At 33.6% G+C, this 9,171-nt stretch overlaps 1 long non-coding RNA gene across 1 annotated transcript; it reads left to right on the forward strand.

Annotated features, from left to right (window-relative positions):
• Nucleotides 1-6,714: 6,714 nt before the first annotated feature.
• On the forward strand, nt 6,715-8,166 carry LOC127775171 (uncharacterized). Its single transcript, XR_008017882.1, has 3 exons — nt 6,715-6,933; nt 7,014-7,090; nt 7,989-8,166. It is a non-coding gene; the product is annotated as an uncharacterized LOC127775171 (long non-coding RNA).
• The last annotated feature ends 1,005 nt before the right edge of the window (nt 8,167-9,171 follow it).

Consider the following 9,171-nt stretch of genomic DNA (forward strand, 5'->3'; position numbering starts at 1 on the left):
TCAAGCCAGGTGTTCCCTATGATCGTTCATAATTGGCAACCCCACGAGATGGATTGAATCGAGGAGCACGATGCAATTCCAGGGAGAGCGAAACTTTTTCTCAAAAATATCGCATCGAATCTTTGACACATATATAAAGTATTAAATATAGATAAATTAAAAAACAAATTACACAGTTAGGGGGAAATCGCGATACGAATCTTTTAAAGCCTAATTAGTCTATGATTAGCCATAAGTGCTACATCAACCAACACTTGCTAATGATGGATTAATTAGGCTCAAAAGATTCGTCTCGCGGTTTCCAGACGAGTTATGAAATTAGTTTTTTCACATGTGTCTGAAAATCCCTTCCGACATCCTGTCAAACGTCTGATGTGACACCTAAAAATTTTCTTTCTGCGAATTAAACAGGCCCTGAGCGAAACTGGATTAGGTGGTGTTTAGGAAGGAGGGATTAAAGTTTAGTCCCTCTCACAAAAACATAATTCCTTATAGGAGGGACTAAAATTTTTGTGTCCCTTCTCCCCAAACACCCCTTAATACACCTCCTGGTCATGTCATGCTGTAGCTGTCAAATTATTCGTGTACTTCCATAGATCATATCTATTGACTAGATTGAGATCCAGTGCAGATGTTGCCAACAACTTTACCAGTTGCAAGGTAACTGATGGATAAAAACCAGCGGCTTAAATCAAATAATGCTCACGAATTACTGTAGCACCTAATGCGCGATAGGGTGAGAGAGCAAATCCAAGCTGTTGGTTGCATCGATCTAATGGTTATAATGTGCTCTGACTGCTAAAGTTGCAGTAGTTACTATGACAGAAACGAAGTGGCTGCTTTTCAGAACAAAGGGTTATTACAAGATAAAAAAAAGAACTAAGGATTATTACGATTAATGCGCGAAATTAGCATCTATTGTTCACGTTTGCCTCCTGCTTGTGCTATTTGATACAGGCATACCTAAAGTTTGCTGCATCATGCAATCTTGAAGGATTTTTTTTTTTGAAGGATTTCTTGCAGGAATTTGTTAGGCGCGCTCTTTAGTAACAAGTTTGTTTTTTCAGGTAACAAGAGTTGAACTACAGACTATAGAGTGGTCGATCAAACGATGAAACAAGTTAATCCGTCAATGCTTTGTCTAAATAAACCAGGTCTCTGATTTGGTTGTGTCTGTGAGATGGTAGATGGACTTCTATTTCTTAAAGGATGTGTTCTCTTTTTGATATATTGTTTAAATAGAATAAGATAGATCGATATATGATATGTCAAAGTGGATTCTAATCCCTCGAAGGGATGTCTCCTCTTGTATCTTTTGTTCCAAACTAGCTGGGTGGCCCGCGCAATTACACGGGTAGCACCTAAACAAAATCATATATTTTTCAATATGATTTTACTTAAGATTTATTAAATAGCTATCCCGTATTTCTAATTATATAGTTTTTAAAAGTCACACCAGCTGTTATACCCCTTACTTCTATCATATCCTTCTTTATTTGCTTGCTCGGTCTACCACTATTTCTATTCATTCTCCTTAAAACTTTTAAAATTAGATCTTATAGTTTTTTGAGTTTATTATCTCGTTGGGTTTCATTTTTATAATTTCTAGAAGTCCCGTCAAACGCTGCCATTATACTTCTCTATGGTCTGTCCACTGTCTTTTTTTCTCTTTATTGTTATTGGGATTTTACAAATCGAACATAATTATCGTTTGGGTTCATTTTTTACTTTCTATAAGTCCTGTCAAACCGTTAGCGGCTTTGCCATTGTACTCCTTTATGGCTCGCCCGCTGCCTCCCTTCTTTATTATCATTGAGATTTTAAAATCAAACATGATTATCATTGTTTTTTTTTTTACTTTTTAGAAGTTTCGAACCTTTAAAAATTGGACCTTTGTAGTTTTTAAAGTTTATTATCTTGTTGGGTTTTATTTTTTTATAATTCTTAGAAATCCTGTCAAACGATGCCACTATACTCCTCTACGGCCCATTCGCCGCCTATTCTTTATTGTCATTGGGATTATAAAAATCGAACATAACAATCGTTGGAATTCATTTTTTATTTTCTAGAAGTCCCGCCAACCGTCGGCGGCTCTGCAACTGTACTCCTATACACCCCGCACGCTGCTTCTCCTTTTTATTCTCATTGAGATTTTAAAAATCGAATATGATTATCAATGGGGTTTATTTTTCTTACTTCCTAGAAGTCCCGGCAACCGTCTTACCTGTTTGCTTCACGGCCTGCCTGTCGTCCCTCGTTTTAATCATCATTAGGATTCTATTTGGTGTTGTACTAACAGTTTTCATATGTCGTATCAACCGCCATCATTCTACTCTTTTATAGTTCTATTACTTAATTTATCTCGCCATGTGTTTTAGATGGTCTTTTTTTCAATAGTCTTTATTTTTTTATCATCAATTTTTGTTATTTATAAATTGTATTCCCAATTGACTTTTTTTTTTATTTTTCTAATTTCAGAATTTATTTTTTTTCAAATTTTAATTAATACCGTACAGTGTTCTTTTAATATTTTTATTTTTTATTTTTTGAATTTCAGTAGTTTTAAAATTGTATTACTACTTGAACTCTCTTTTAATTTTCCTAATTTTGGATATTATTTTATTTTTTATTCTGAATTTTAATTAATCTCGTATTGGGTTCTTATATAGATTCTTCTTTCAATATTGCTTATTTTTAATTCCGAATTTCAGTTGATTTTAAATTGTATTCCTACTTGAACTATTCTTTTCCTTTTCTATTTTCGGATTTTATTTTTAATTTTATTCCGAATATTAACTAATCTTGTATTGGGTTCTTATATGGATTCTTCCCTCAATATTCCTTATTTTTAATTCCGAATTTTAGTTATTTTTAAATTATATTCCTACTTGGACTCTCCTTTTATTTTCTAATTTCGGATTTTATTTTATTTTATTTCGAATTTCGATTAATTTTGTATTGGGTTCTTATATTGACACTTCTTTCAATATTGCTTATTTTTAATTCCGAATTTCAAGTATTTTGAGTTGTATTTCTACTTTGACTCTCATTTTATTTTTTTTTCCGATTAATGTGGGAATTTCTAGCTACACAGCGAACGTGGTGCCTACTTTCAAAGCTGTTTTAATAATATAACTAGCAGGGTGGCCCACACAATTGCGCGGCTAGTACCCAACAAAATCATTTTTTTAAGTATGATTTTACTTAAAATATATTAAATAGCTATCTCATTGTCTTAAGACTTTGAAAGACCAAACCTTATCATTCTCATGTTTCTAATTATATAGTTTTTAAAAGTCACACCAGTTGCTACCCGTTATGTCATCTCCTTCTTTATTTGCTTGCTCGATCTACCACTATTTCTATTCATTCTTCTTGGAACCTTCAAAAATTGGATTTTATAGTTTTCAGAGTTTATTGTCACGTTGGGTTTCATTTTTATAATTTCTAGATGTCCCGTCAAACGTTGCCATTATACTCCTCTACGGCCCGTCCACTGTCTCTTCTCTTTATTGTCATTGAGATTTTAAAAATCAAACATAATTATTGTTTGGGTTCATTTTTACTTTCTAGAAGTCCCGCCAAACCGTCAGCCGCTTTGCCATTGTACTCCTCTACGGCTCGCCCGCTGCCTCCCTTCTTTATTGTCATTGAGATTTTAAAATCGAACATGAGTATCATTGTTTTTTTTACTTTTTAGAAGTTCCGAACCTTTAAAAATTGGACTTGTAGTTTCATTTTCTATAATTTTTAGAAGTCCCATCAAACGATGCCACTATGCCCCTCTACAGCCCGTCCGCCGCCTACTCTTTATTGTCATTGTGATTCTAAAAATCGAACATAACTATCGTTGGAATTTATTTTTTATTTTCTAGAAGTCTCGTCAACCGTCGGTGGCTCTGCAACTATACTTTTATACACCCCACCCGCTGCTTCTCATTTTTATTGTCATTGAGATTTTATCGAATATGATTATCAATGGGGTTTGTTTCTTTACTTTCTAGAAGTCCCGGCAACCTCCTTACTCGTTTGCTTCACGGCATGCCTGACGTCCCTCCTTTTAATCATCATTAGGCTTCTATTTGGTGTTTATTAACAATTTTTATATATCATATCAACCGCCACCACTCTACTCTTTTATAGGCCTGTTACTTAATTTATCTCGTCATGTGTTTTAGATGGTCTTTTCTTTCAATAATCTTTATTTTTATCAAAAATTTTAGTTATTTATAAATTGTATTCCTAATTGAAATCATATTTTTTTCTGATTTCAGATTTTTTTTTAAAAAAAATTAGTTAATACCGTATTGTGTTCTTTTAATATTTTTATTTTTTATTTTCCATTTCAATTGTTTCAAAACTATATTCCTACTTGAACTCTCTTTTAATTTTTCAAATTTTGGATATTATTTTATTTTTTATTCTAAATTTTAATTAATCTCGTATTGGGTTCTTTTATGGATTGCTTATCTTTAATTCCGAATTTCAGCTAATTTTAAATTGTATTACTGCTTGAACTCTTTTTTTTTTATTTTCTTTTGCTAATTTTGGATTTATTTATTTTTATTCCGAATTTTAATTAATCTCGTATTGGGTTCTTATATGGACTCTTCTTTTAATATTCCTTATTTTTAATTCCGAATTTCAGCTATTTGTAAATTGTATTCCTACTTGGACTCTCATTTATTTTTCTAATTTTCGATTTTATTTTATTTTTATTTCGAATTTTGATTAATCTCGTATTGGGCTCTTATATGGAAACTTTTTTCAATATTGCTTATTTTTAATTCCGAATTTCAGTTAATTTTAAATTTATTCCTACTTGGACTCTCCTTTCCTTTTCTAATTTTGGATTTTATTTTATTTTTATTTTGAATTTTGATTAATCTTGTATTGAGTTCTTATATGGAAATTTATTTTAATATTACTTATTTTTAATTCCGAATTTCAGCTATTTTTAAATTGTACTTCTACTTGGACTCTCCTTTTCTTTATTTTTCTTTTTCTCCGATTAATGTGGGAATTTCTAGCTCCCACAGCGAACGTGGTGCCTCCTTTCAGAGCTATTTTAATAATATAATAGATAGATAGATGGATGGATAGATAGATTTGATGCAAATATTAATGAAAAATTCTGAAGAAAAAAAAGACAATATAGAGTATAGTGATATCTATCGGTTCACCAAAAATCAAGTTCAAATTCGACCTACGCATTGAGAAAAAAAGTCAAATTCAAATGTAAACATTACTCTACTATTCGTACGCTGAATTTGTTTTTTTTATATCTCAACATGTGAGTTGAGTTTTGATCTAAGATTTTATGGAGTTGTATAGATATATGTGTGTTGTCAATTTTTTCTAGACCCGTTTGGAAGGCTTTAGATAAACGAGGGATATCCCCTGGAGAAATCAAAATAGTTTCCCATGATATATATGTCCTCCGCAAATATACAAGCTTAAATTCGACTTGTATAAGTGATAACAAAAGGAATAAAATTTTGTTCTTTTCTTTTACAATTTTTATAGGTCAAATTTAAACCTATATAAATAAGTGAAAGGTGAAACCCTTCACGGAAAACTGTTGCGCCATGTAACTTGCATCGTCTGATTGATGGTACGGATTGATTGTAGACCGTCGGATCCTTCATTTGGCGAAATCTCTACCCAGTCCTTCAAGAAAATTATTTTACAGCATAGTCCTTCCACATCCCTACGCAACGCCTCCCATCCTCCTAGTTGGCTAGTTCTAGTCACCTCCCGTTTCTGCCGCCACCGCCTCTGTAGTGGATCATGATCCTTTGCAGTCAAAGTTACATGCTTTATTATTGCTATATGGGTCCAATGATTCTAGGTGTACATGTAAGTGACAAAGACATCGTGCATTTGACTGCAGAAGATTGGACGTGATTCCCGCTCAAGCGCTTGATGGAAGGATGTTAAAATCGAGCGCTGACGTCAGCCCGATTTACGTGCAAAACTACTTTAAACTGATTTTATCTTAAATTACTTATCCAAATCATGATCCGATTGCACCATTAAATTCGTTGTAATTAAATTTTCAAAACAAGACCACACATAGATATATTCCGACGAAAAAAAATTACCTTATTATTGAATAATTTTTAAATATTTCACGATATTCCACCGGGTATATCGGAATTGTTTCACTAAGTAGATCGAAAATGTTTTACTCGTTTAAATCGGGTGTTGTTTCACCTTATATAAAAATAATGTTTCAGCAAATAGCGAAAAAATGTTTCACTTCACTGCAACATTAGATCTATACATAGTGAAACATTGTGAGTACAACAGGTGAAACATTTTTTGGTGGAACAAAAAATAAAATGAATTCCCTTTGTAGGGGGTTTCCAAAATATGTGGTTTTTTTTTGTTGCAATGGAATGTTTCGTTCACTGCAAAATTAGATCTATACATAGTGAAATATTGTGAGTACAGTAGGTAAAATATTTTTGGTGGAAAAAAATAAACCAAATTTTTTTAATAGAGGGGTTCTAAAATGTGTGGGTGATTTGTTGCAATGATATATAGGAGCAAAAGATACGGTGGAGCCCATGGCCTGCATGCAGCACATTAAGCATTTTTGCATAAGATCTCAATCCCTCCATAGCCGGCTAAACGCCTTTTCCACCCCATCACCTGATTCACCTCCTCTGCCCCTACTCAGCAGATGCCGCCACCACCTCCTCCCCATTTTCAACGCCGCTGCATCGTCCTACCCATCGCCGCTTCCTCTCCATCCCCTTCGGATACCCTTCACTGAGTCATCTCCTCCCAAGGTCTTTACGACGCTCCCAGTTGCGAGATGCTCACGCCTCCACATCCGCCTCTGGAACAATCTCGTACTTGCTACCTCCACCAGTCCTACCATGGGTAGCATGTTGGGAGCGGAGGGCTGTAATCTAAAGTGAATCAGTAAGTGTATCATCATCTCTATCATCTTCTTCTCTATAGTTTCTACAAACAGATTACTTTGCTGACTTTTCCTACTTCAGATACAGGAACAAAAAAAGAAGATCTTACGGGATCTTTGTTTCCAAGGAGATGATTGAATCGAACCCTTCCAATTTTTGTATGGGTCACATATTCAGACTCTAATTGTTTCGTACGTTTGCTGAATTGGCATTGAATTCTTAACATCATATCATCATTCTTGATAAGTCATCACCAGTTTGAAACTCATGTGCATCACCGACAACACATATTCACAGTATCAAGTAGTCCAAATTAGGTGGTGTTTGAATCTCCTGAAGATGAAGATGAAGATGAAAATGAAGATAAAGATTAAGTGTTGCACGCAAAACGAGTTGTTAATAACGTGTGATTAATTGAGTTTTAATTATTGTAAACTTGAAAAATGGATTAATCTCATATTGTAAAACAACTTTCATATAGAAAGTTTTCGTACGAAACGCACCGTTTAGCAGTTTGAAAAGCGTTTTCCTTACTATCTGCAAAGTTGTTATATTGAATTTACTCTCTTTTTACTGAACCTGAAAAACGTCGGGGCAACAGCTAATTGCTGAATAATTTTTTGCCTCTGTAAACTCATATTCAGATTTTCCATAAATGATTCATATCAGCCTATCTGGTTTTCTATTATTGCCACAATATTTATGATCATTAGTTCATGATATATATTGGAAAACTATCTATTTCGTGCTTCAGTTTGAGAAATTCAGACCTTATTATATAAGCTACAGTGATGAGTAATATATGGCAAAAGCTGAAATTAGCATTTCTAGATCATATAATGGAAGCACTAAGAGCATATCATTTAGCTTTGATAATAACTGGAAATAAAACCATTTTTCTAAGCGAAAGACTTTTTAAGGTGCAAGAAAGAACATACACATCCTCACAATAATTCTTCAATTTAATTCAGCAAGGGACAGTGCATCTCACTTTTTGAGTTGAAAAAAAAATATATATATAGAAGTGCTAAAGTCATGCTTTACCTTTTTTGGCAGGCCTCATATCAAAATGGTGTTAGTTCAATTTCAATTGTAAGCTGAGTCACACAAGAGAGGAATCAAGCTGCTCAACTCAAGATAGCAATTATGGAGGAAACCATTTTTTTGTGTGTGACAAACATGTAGATTCTGTAATTAGCCTCTTATTCGATCCTGCCATGGGTGGAGGAGATTCCTATATAAAAAACTTCAGTGCAGTCACAATTGTTGGAAACAGAGGCACAGCTCTTCTGCAAAAATATTTTGATTGTGGAATTCATGAATTCTTTGTTTAAGTCTGATTAGTGCAAAATAACATAAACGAGATAAGGAACCACTTAATTTCAAAGCCATTGTTAAGTCTGAATGATATTTATTAGTATAACTTACAATAGAAGGTCGATTATTTATTTCAAATAGGACATGGAACTTTGTCAAAGAGCTACTTTAACACTACACATACATGAAAATTTTGAAACAGTTTGGCAAGATAGATTAATACAAAATATATCCACAAACATATAAGTTAAAATTTAGCTTCTACAAGTTGTAACAAAAATAACAAATATAAATGTGAATGTACAATAAATATAGATGTCGAATTTGATCTTGCATTTTTGTGAAGTGATATATTTCATATTAATCTATGTTGTTAATTTGTTTTTAATTTTTTTATAACTATTTAGATGATATGCAAAAAATGAGAGGATATCCCCTCGAGGGATGAAAATCCATATCCCAATCTCTGTAATGTTGTACTGATTAATCTTTGTACAAATTCTTGAAATTTCAAAAATAGAAAGTGTCAATTGCTACTTGGTTTTTAGCCAGCACTCTTTCCCGAAGGATCTACAACACAAAAAGGGGCTCTCATTCAGGAAGAAAGAGCAGGACACACTACATGTGGGTTTTACTGCCTACTGTAGTCCTGCCTCAAAAACTTCAGGTATTCTCCTTTCTCCACCTCCTTGGCGCATACTTGATCTGATAATATTGCTGCCTTGCTTGTATATCACTGAGGTGTGTCTCCTCCTACAGGAGAAGAGGCTGCTGCAAAACGTGTGGCAGTTCCAGGTCCTCTGCAGCGTTACATGGCCCTTGTGGAAGTTCGGGTGAGCTACATACTTATTGCAGCTAACTAGGCTAATATGCCATGTTCTTCTTGTGGATAATCAGTTTGAAGAACAAAAATGAGGGGATT

This window comes from Oryza glaberrima, chromosome 5 (assembly GCF_000147395.1).
Source record: "Oryza glaberrima chromosome 5, OglaRS2, whole genome shotgun sequence".
Taxonomy (NCBI): Eukaryota; Viridiplantae; Streptophyta; class Magnoliopsida; order Poales; family Poaceae; genus Oryza; species Oryza glaberrima.